The sequence below is a fragment of the Hydra viridissima genome, unplaced genomic scaffold (assembly GCF_058129835.1).
Source record: "Hydra viridissima isolate aposymbiotic clone 2 unplaced genomic scaffold, HvirCarnegie_v1 scaffold_1, whole genome shotgun sequence".
NCBI classification, from domain to species: domain Eukaryota; kingdom Metazoa; phylum Cnidaria; class Hydrozoa; order Anthoathecata; family Hydridae; genus Hydra; species Hydra viridissima.
Genome location: NW_028324300.1, coordinates 6,313,592 through 6,324,709, shown reverse-complemented (window position 1 = coordinate 6,324,709; position 11,118 = coordinate 6,313,592). Strand labels below are relative to the sequence as shown.

The 11,118-nt window shown below is 38.3% G+C and overlaps 1 long non-coding RNA gene across 1 annotated transcript; it reads right to left on the bottom strand.

Moving 5' to 3' along the window:
- Nucleotides 1-8,345: 8,345 nt before the first annotated feature.
- LOC149893077 (uncharacterized) lies at nt 8,346-9,512 on the bottom strand. Its single transcript, XR_016446484.1, has 2 exons — nt 9,369-9,512; nt 8,346-8,620 (listed from the first exon to the last, which is right to left on the bottom strand). It is a non-coding gene; the product is annotated as an uncharacterized LOC149893077 (long non-coding RNA).
- Between the last annotated feature and the right edge of the window lie 1,606 nt (nt 9,513-11,118).

Sequence of the window (11,118 nt, the reverse complement as noted above, 5' to 3'; positions counted from 1 at the left end):
ATTTGGCCACATTTGGCCCAAATTTCGACGTTTTGTATGGAAATTGAGCCAAAAACGGGGTTTTGTCGCAAAATTCGGTACTTACCACTGAATTGCTTGATGCCCTTGGGCATTTTTTTGCTCAGCCTGACAGGATACAACAAAATATGGCCAAGGGATCCAAGAGGAGTCGGTGAAAGCCTCGAATTTGGCCACATTTGGCCCAAATTTCGACGTTTTGTATGGAAATTGAGCCAAAAACGGGGTTTTGTCGCCAAATCCGGTACTTGCCAGCCTCTCTGTTGATTGTCTTTGTCATTTTCGTGCTCAGCCTGATAGGTTACAACAGAATATGTCCAAAGGCTCCAAGAAATCTCGGTGAAAGGCTCCAATTTGACGAAATAATCACAGAATTGACATTACAAGCAAATTCTAAGCATTTCTGTGCATTTTTCGCAAAATTCGGTACTTACCACTGAATTGCTTGATGCCCTTGGGCATTTTTTTGCTCAGCCTGACAGGATACAACAAAATATGGCCAAGGGATCCAAGAGGAGTCGGTGAAAGCCTCGAATTTGGCCACATTTGGCCCAAATTTCGACGTTTTGTATGGAAATTGAGCCAAAAACGGGGTTTTGTCGCAAAATTCGGTACTTACCACTGAATTGCTTGATGCCCTTGGGCATTTTTTTGCTCAGCCTGACAGGATACAACAAAATATGGCCAAGGGATCCAAGAGGAGTCGGTGAAAGCCTCGAATTTGGCCACATTTGGCCCAAATTTCGACGTTTTGTATGGAAATTGAGCCAAAAACGGGGTTTTGTCGCCAAATCCGGTACTTGCCAGCCTCTCTGTTGATTGTCTTTGTCATTTTCGTGCTCAGCCTGATAGGTTACAACAGAATATGTCCAAAGGCTCCAAGAAATCTCGGTGAAAGGCTCCAATTTGACGAAATAATCACAGAATTGACATTACAAGCAAATTCTAAGCATTTCTGTGCATTTTTCGCAAAATTCGGTACTTACCACTGAATTGCTTGATGCCCTTGGGCATTTTTTTGCTCAGCCTGACAGGATACAACAAAATATGGCCAAGGGATCCAAGAGGAGTCGGTGAAAGCCTCGAATTTGGCCACATTTGGCCCAAATTTCGACGTTTTGTATGGAAATTGAGCCAAAAACGGGGTTTTGTCGCAAAATTCGGTACTTACCACTGAATTGCTTGATGCCCTTGGGCATTTTTTTGCTCAGCCTGACAGGATACAACAAAATATGGCCAAGGGATCCAAGAGGAGTCGGTGAAAGCCTCGAATTTGGCCACATTTGGCCCAAATTTCGACGTTTTGTATGGAAATTGAGCCAAAAACGGGGTTTTGTCGCCAAATCCGGTACTTGCCAGCCTCTCTGTTGATTGTCTTTGTCATTTTCGTGCTCAGCCTGATAGGTTACAACAGAATATGTCCAAAGGCTCCAAGAAATCTCGGTGAAAGGCTCCAATTTGACGAAATAATCACAGAATTGACATTACAAGCAAATTCTAAGCATTTCTGTGCATTTTTCGCAAAATTCGGTACTTACCACTGAATTGCTTGATGCCCTTGGGCATTTTTTTGCTCAGCCTGACAGGATACAACAAAATATGGCCAAGGGATCCAAGAGGAGTCGGTGAAAGCCTCGAATTTGGCCACATTTGGCCCAAATTTCGACGTTTTGTATGGAAATTGAGCCAAAAACGGGGTTTTGTCGCAAAATTCGGTACTTACCACTGAATTGCTTGATGCCCTTGGGCATTTTTTTGCTCAGCCTGACAGGATACAACAAAATATGGCCAAGGGATCCAAGAGGAGTCGGTGAAAGCCTCGAATTTGGCCACATTTGGCCCAAATTTCGACGTTTTGTATGGAAATTGAGCCAAAAACGGGGTTTTGTCGCCAAATCCGGTACTTGCCAGCCTCTCTGTTGATTGTCTTTGTCATTTTCGTGCTCAGCCTGATAGGTTACAACAGAATATGTCCAAAGGCTCCAAGAAATCTCGGTGAAAGGCTCCAATTTGACGAAATAATCACAGAATTGACATTACAAGCAAATTCTAAGCATTTCTGTGCATTTTTCGCAAAATTCGGTACTTACCACTGAATTGCTTGATGCCCTTGGGCATTTTTTTGCTCAGCCTGACAGGATACAACAAAATATGGCCAAGGGATCCAAGAGGAGTCGGTGAAAGCCTCGAATTTGGCCACATTTGGCCCAAATTTCGACGTTTTGTATGGAAATTGAGCCAAAAACGGGGTTTTGTCGCAAAATTCGGTACTTACCACTGAATTGCTTGATGCCCTTGGGCATTTTTTTGCTCAGCCTGACAGGATACAACAAAATATGGCCAAGGGATCCAAGAGGAGTCGGTGAAAGCCTCGAATTTGGCCACATTTGGCCCAAATTTCGACGTTTTGTATGGAAATTGAGCCAAAAACGGGGTTTTGTCGCCAAATCCGGTACTTGCCAGCCTCTCTGTTGATTGTCTTTGTCATTTTCGTGCTCAGCCTGATAGGTTACAACAGAATATGTCCAAAGGCTCCAAGAAATCTCGGTGAAAGGCTCCAATTTGACGAAATAATCACAGAATTGACATTACAAGCAAATTCTAAGCATTTCTGTGCATTTTTCGCAAAATTCGGTACTTACCACTGAATTGCTTGATGCCCTTGGGCATTTTTTTGCTCAGCCTGACAGGATACAACAAAATATGGCCAAGGGATCCAAGAGGAGTCGGTGAAAGCCTCGAATTTGGCCACATTTGGCCCAAATTTCGACGTTTTGTATGGAAATTGAGCCAAAAACGGGGTTTTGTCGCAAAATTCGGTACTTACCACTGAATTGCTTGATGCCCTTGGGCATTTTTTTGCTCAGCCTGACAGGATACAACAAAATATGGCCAAGGGATCCAAGAGGAGTCGGTGAAAGCCTCGAATTTGGCCACATTTGGCCCAAATTTCGACGTTTTGTATGGAAATTGAGCCAAAAACGGGGTTTTGTCGCCAAATCCGGTACTTGCCAGCCTCTCTGTTGATTGTCTTTGTCATTTTCGTGCTCAGCCTGATAGGTTACAACAGAATATGTCCAAAGGCTCCAAGAAATCTCGGTGAAAGGCTCCAATTTGACGAAATAATCACAGAATTGACATTACAAGCAAATTCTAAGCATTTCTGTGCATTTTTCGCAAAATTCGGTACTTACCACTGAATTGCTTGATGCCCTTGGGCATTTTTTTGCTCAGCCTGACAGGATACAACAAAATATGGCCAAGGGATCCAAGAGGAGTCGGTGAAAGCCTCGAATTTGGCCACATTTGGCCCAAATTTCGACGTTTTGTATGGAAATTGAGCCAAAAACGGGGTTTTGTCGCAAAATTCGGTACTTACCACTGAATTGCTTGATGCCCTTGGGCATTTTTTTGCTCAGCCTGACAGGATACAACAAAATATGGCCAAGGGATCCAAGAGGAGTCGGTGAAAGCCTCGAATTTGGCCACATTTGGCCCAAATTTCGACGTTTTGTATGGAAATTGAGCCAAAAACGGGGTTTTGTCGCCAAATCCGGTACTTGCCAGCCTCTCTGTTGATTGTCTTTGTCATTTTCGTGCTCAGCCTGATAGGTTACAACAGAATATGTCCAAAGGCTCCAAGAAATCTCGGTGAAAGGCTCCAATTTGACGAAATAATCACAGAATTGACATTACAAGCAAATTCTAAGCATTTCTGTGCATTTTTCGCAAAATTCGGTACTTACCACTGAATTGCTTGATGCCCTTGGGCATTTTTTTGCTCAGCCTGACAGGATACAACAAAATATGGCCAAGGGATCCAAGAGGAGTCGGTGAAAGCCTCGAATTTGGCCACATTTGGCCCAAATTTCGACGTTTTGTATGGAAATTGAGCCAAAAACGGGGTTTTGTCGCAAAATTCGGTACTTACCACTGAATTGCTTGATGCCCTTGGGCATTTTTTTGCTCAGCCTGACAGGATACAACAAAATATGGCCAAGGGATCCAAGAGGAGTCGGTGAAAGCCTCGAATTTGGCCACATTTGGCCCAAATTTCGACGTTTTGTATGGAAATTGAGCCAAAAACGGGGTTTTGTCGCCAAATCCGGTACTTGCCAGCCTCTCTGTTGATTGTCTTTGTCATTTTCGTGCTCAGCCTGATAGGTTACAACAGAATATGTCCAAAGGCTCCAAGAAATCTCGGTGAAAGGCTCCAATTTGACGAAATAATCACAGAATTGACATTACAAGCAAATTCTAAGCATTTCTGTGCATTTTTCGCAAAATTCGGTACTTACCACTGAATTGCTTGATGCCCTTGGGCATTTTTTTGCTCAGCCTGACAGGATACAACAAAATATGGCCAAGGGATCCAAGAGGAGTCGGTGAAAGCCTCGAATTTGGCCACATTTGGCCCAAATTTCGACGTTTTGTATGGAAATTGAGCCAAAAACGGGGTTTTGTCGCAAAATTCGGTACTTACCACTGAATTGCTTGATGCCCTTGGGCATTTTTTTGCTCAGCCTGACAGGATACAACAAAATATGGCCAAGGGATCCAAGAGGAGTCGGTGAAAGCCTCGAATTTGGCCACATTTGGCCCAAATTTCGACGTTTTGTATGGAAATTGAGCCAAAAACGGGGTTTTGTCGCCAAATCCGGTACTTGCCAGCCTCTCTGTTGATTGTCTTTGTCATTTTCGTGCTCAGCCTGATAGGTTACAACAGAATATGTCCAAAGGCTCCAAGAAATCTCGGTGAAAGGCTCCAATTTGACGAAATAATCACAGAATTGACATTACAAGCAAATTCTAAGCATTTCTGTGCATTTTTCGCAAAATTCGGTACTTACCACTGAATTGCTTGATGCCCTTGGGCATTTTTTTGCTCAGCCTGACAGGATACAACAAAATATGGCCAAGGGATCCAAGAGGAGTCGGTGAAAGCCTCGAATTTGGCCACATTTGGCCCAAATTTCGACGTTTTGTATGGAAATTGAGCCAAAAACGGGGTTTTGTCGCAAAATTCGGTACTTACCACTGAATTGCTTGATGCCCTTGGGCATTTTTTTGCTCAGCCTGACAGGATACAACAAAATATGGCCAAGGGATCCAAGAGGAGTCGGTGAAAGCCTCGAATTTGGCCACATTTGGCCCAAATTTCGACGTTTTGTATGGAAATTGAGCCAAAAACGGGGTTTTGTCGCCAAATCCGGTACTTGCCAGCCTCTCTGTTGATTGTCTTTGTCATTTTCGTGCTCAGCCTGATAGGTTACAACAGAATATGTCCAAAGGCTCCAAGAAATCTCGGTGAAAGGCTCCAATTTGACGAAATAATCACAGAATTGACATTACAAGCAAATTCTAAGCATTTCTGTGCATTTTTCGCAAAATTCGGTACTTACCACTGAATTGCTTGATGCCCTTGGGCATTTTTTTGCTCAGCCTGACAGGATACAACAAAATATGGCCAAGGGATCCAAGAGGAGTCGGTGAAAGCCTCGAATTTGGCCACATTTGGCCCAAATTTCGACGTTTTGTATGGAAATTGAGCCAAAAACGGGGTTTTGTCGCAAAATTCGGTACTTACCACTGAATTGCTTGATGCCCTTGGGCATTTTTTTGCTCAGCCTGACAGGATACAACAAAATATGGCCAAGGGATCCAAGAGGAGTCGGTGAAAGCCTCGAATTTGGCCACATTTGGCCCAAATTTCGACGTTTTGTATGGAAATTGAGCCAAAAACGGGGTTTTGTCGCCAAATCCGGTACTTGCCAGCCTCTCTGTTGATTGTCTTTGTCATTTTCGTGCTCAGCCTGATAGGTTACAACAGAATATGTCCAAAGGCTCCAAGAAATCTCGGTGAAAGGCTCCAATTTGACGAAATAATCACAGAATTGACATTACAAGCAAATTCTAAGCATTTCTGTGCATTTTTCGCAAAATTCGGTACTTACCACTGAATTGCTTGATGCCCTTGGGCATTTTTTTGCTCAGCCTGACAGGATACAACAAAATATGGCCAAGGGATCCAAGAGGAGTCGGTGAAAGCCTCGAATTTGGCCACATTTGGCCCAAATTTCGACGTTTTGTATGGAAATTGAGCCAAAAACGGGGTTTTGTCGCAAAATTCGGTACTTACCACTGAATTGCTTGATGCCCTTGGGCATTTTTTTGCTCAGCCTGACAGGATACAACAAAATATGGCCAAGGGATCCAAGAGGAGTCGGTGAAAGCCTCGAATTTGGCCACATTTGGCCCAAATTTCGACGTTTTGTATGGAAATTGAGCCAAAAACGGGGTTTTGTCGCCAAATCCGGTACTTGCCAGCCTCTCTGTTGATTGTCTTTGTCATTTTCGTGCTCAGCCTGATAGGTTACAACAGAATATGTCCAAAGGCTCCAAGAAATCTCGGTGAAAGGCTCCAATTTGACGAAATAATCACAGAATTGACATTACAAGCAAATTCTAAGCATTTCTGTGCATTTTTCGCAAAATTCGGTACTTACCACTGAATTGCTTGATGCCCTTGGGCATTTTTTTGCTCAGCCTGACAGGATACAACAAAATATGGCCAAGGGATCCAAGAGGAGTCGGTGAAAGCCTCGAATTTGGCCACATTTGGCCCAAATTTCGACGTTTTGTATGGAAATTGAGCCAAAAACGGGGTTTTGTCGCAAAATTCGGTACTTACCACTGAATTGCTTGATGCCCTTGGGCATTTTTTTGCTCAGCCTGACAGGATACAACAAAATATGGCCAAGGGATCCAAGAGGAGTCGGTGAAAGCCTCGAATTTGGCCACATTTGGCCCAAATTTCGACGTTTTGTATGGAAATTGAGCCAAAAACGGGGTTTTGTCGCCAAATCCGGTACTTGCCAGCCTCTCTGTTGATTGTCTTTGTCATTTTCGTGCTCAGCCTGATAGGTTACAACAGAATATGTCCAAAGGCTCCAAGAAATCTCGGTGAAAGGCTCCAATTTGACGAAATAATCACAGAATTGACATTACAAGCAAATTCTAAGCATTTCTGTGCATTTTTCGCAAAATTCGGTACTTACCACTGAATTGCTTGATGCCCTTGGGCATTTTTTTGCTCAGCCTGACAGGATACAACAAAATATGGCCAAGGGATCCAAGAGGAGTCGGTGAAAGCCTCGAATTTGGCCACATTTGGCCCAAATTTCGACGTTTTGTATGGAAATTGAGCCAAAAACGGGGTTTTGTCGCAAAATTCGGTACTTACCACTGAATTGCTTGATGCCCTTGGGCATTTTTTTGCTCAGCCTGACAGGATACAACAAAATATGGCCAAGGGATCCAAGAGGAGTCGGTGAAAGCCTCGAATTTGGCCACATTTGGCCCAAATTTCGACGTTTTGTATGGAAATTGAGCCAAAAACGGGGTTTTGTCGCCAAATCCGGTACTTGCCAGCCTCTCTGTTGATTGTCTTTGTCATTTTCGTGCTCAGCCTGATAGGTTACAACAGAATATGTCCAAAGGCTCCAAGAAATCTCGGTGAAAGGCTCCAATTTGACGAAATAATCACAGAATTGACATTACAAGCAAATTCTAAGCATTTCTGTGCATTTTTCGCAAAATTCGGTACTTACCACTGAATTGCTTGATGCCCTTGGGCATTTTTTTGCTCAGCCTGACAGGATACAACAAAATATGGCCAAGGGATCCAAGAGGAGTCGGTGAAAGCCTCGAATTTGGCCACATTTGGCCCAAATTTCGACGTTTTGTATGAAACTTCATTTTTCAATTGTAACTTAATTTTTCGTATTTAACTTATGCAGCCACTGTTAATTGTGTTAGATTTATATGGTTGACTCTCTCTTGGCTATAAAACTCTCTCTCTAGTCCTTTAAAACTTGAGACTGTTGGTCGGTTTTTTTAAGGTATTTTATAGATGTCTGTTTTATTCCTCCTTTGTGCTTTTCTTTCAATTCTTAAGTTAACCGATTTTATTTATGATATTATTTTATAACTATGACCAGCTCAATTTTAGGGAAAGAAATTTGATAAAAAACTTATTTATTATTTATCCTTCAATAATATGTGGCTAATTATAGTACTTTCATTGGATAGTATTATACGAACTGTTTGTTTTGATTTTTGTAAGATTAAAATATGCAGTTATACTGTCATATATTTGGGTGATAATAGTAAAACACATATTTATTCGTGTCATATATATATATATATATATATATATATATATATATATATATATATATATATATATATATATATATATATATATATATATATATATATATATATATATATATATATATATATATATATGTGAAATAGAAATAGTGTACACCCGCAATACATATATTATTGAAAGAGAAATTTACTATTATAACTATTCATTATTTGTTGATAATAGGTTTGACACGGAACAGTCTGTATATGTGGCTAAAATGTTAGGAGTGTCTACTAATTCAAACCACATTCGTATTAAACTCCTCAACGTCATGCATTCAACTATAGTTCATGTTCACACATTTTTTTTGAAGTCGAGTATTCTTTAGCTGAACTAATGCTCGAAATGCAATAACAACTCTTTTGATCATGGAGATCTTTACAGCATCTGCGAAAATACATGAGCACTTTTAGTAAGTAAGAAAAATTCAAACGTATAATAAGAAAAACAAAAAAGGAGCAACAACAGTTTAAAGATAATCAATGATAGCAACATTGAATAACATTAAAGTATTCTAAAACACAATAAAAACAACTAATAACAACAACTTTAATACTAAGAATTTAAAAAGTGTAAGGAAAGTGTAACAATAAAATATAATAATCAATTACAAAAATGAAATGTGATCAAAGGAATTTAATGATACAACCACATTAACTTTAAAGTATAACAAAGATAATAAACAACAACAATTACAAATACTGCAAAATATATAAGAAATCTTAACTAACATTAGCAACAACAACAAAAACCCTGCCTGAGAAACAGAATAGAAAGACAACATAGAAACATAGAAAACATTACAAAAAAAAAAACTTAAAAAAAACTTAAATAAAACTATTTTGTCTAAATGCCGGGGAGGAAGATGGTGAAAGCTCTAGACTTGCAGAAGGCATCCTTAATTATTACTTTTAAAAATTCTCTTTTATTAAATAGGCTGCACAGCATTACCGAATCAATTTCATAAAGTAAACACAAACACCGTGAGAAAATCGATAAACCATAAACAACATAAACATTGTAAAGAAATACTAGCATGTCTAAGACAGATTTTGTACCCCGGTCATTCAAGCTAGCTAAAGCAACTCTGTAAAACAGCCAAACAAAAACTCAAAGAATCAAAAACAAAACTTACTCAGTTTACTCCTGGTATTTGCAGATTTTGAAACTTGTATCACAGAAGCCCTTTTTATGTGTATTTTCAAAGCCTGCTAACGTAGGTGTATTTCCCATAAGTAGCTCATTAGGGCAGAACTATTGTTGGAGAATAGGCATTTGTGGCAGAGGCGAACTTCTAAGCTTATTGTTTGCCTTAACCAATAATACACTAGGAAACGGCCCACGTGAATGTACCAATTTCATTCTATGCACGCTGGATCCGCACAAACCTAGGAATTTTTGACATTCACGTGACCAAAGGGGGAGGGGGTTTTATCATGGAATTATTAAACCACCTCTCTCTACCCCTCTCGCTCCCTCTCACCCCTCTTACTACAGGTCTATTCGTCGTGCAACCGGAATTTTTAGTGCAGGCCTATTTTTTTACGGTTGTAGAGAATTATTTGTTTAGATTTGTTTTTAAAAGAAAATCCAATGTTGTTTATGATATATTGTGAATTATTCTTACATGATGTAATGAAAACAAACTTGCATAATTTAAGCGTGGAGTTTTAGAATTCATTTAAAGCAAATAATAGATATTTTTTAATTTTAGATAAAGTTTTTATACCGTGCCAAAAAAATGAATATATATATATATGAATGAATATATATATATATATATATATATATATATATATATATATATATATATATATATATATATATATATATATATATATATATATATATATATATATATCAATGAATATATATATATATATATATATATCAATGAACATATATATATATATATATATATATATATATATATATATATATATATATATATATATATATATATATATATATATATATATATATATATATCGGGTGAAGCTAGTAAATTATCAGTGCATCAATTTCCAAGTGATAATGTTGAGCGTGAAAGATGGATAAAAGCCATTCCAATCTCTAATTTAGTTGTTACCAATAATACTGTTATCTGTGAGTTACACTGGCCTCCATGTTTTGAAACATTTACAGTACGTGGAGGAAAGCGTTGATCAAAAAATTGCTCCATCTGTTTGACTGGGAGTACCCTTGTCTCAAATTCCAACTGCTGTTCCAACTCAAAGAACTACCATAATATCTTTAAGTGGCATTAGAAATACATTATATGATGAGTTTATAAAAATCTTAGCTTAGAAACATTTCATAATGGAATTAAGCGTAATGTTTCTATTTTAACAATCAATCTATTGATAACTGTTGACACCTGGTCTAAGTTTGATAAGATACTTGACTTTTAAGTTCCTTTAAGGTTGTTAGTTAAGGTTTCTATTTTACTTTGTAATATTTTAAATTATTGTTGTTATTTATTATCTTTGTTATACTTTTAAGCTAATGTGGTTATGTTATTAAATTCCTCTTATCACTTATCATTTTTGTAATTTATTATTACATTTCTTGTTTATTGCTTTTGTAAACTTTTTAAATTCTTTGTATTAGTGTTACTGTTATTTGTTTTTTTTATTGTGTTTTAGAATCTTTTTTTGTTATTCAATGTTGTAATTATTAATTATCTTTAAATATAGTTGTTGTTGTTGTTTTGTTTTTTTTGTTTGGATTGTGGTGCAGTAAAAAATTCCAACAGATATTTCTTGCCAATAGACATTTTAAAGTTACTTTGTTAGCATTTTTAAATTGAGCTTTCTTTTTTTTTGTAAATTTTTTTATTCAAGTTTGAGTGTTTTTCATCATAATTATAACTATCATAATAAAAT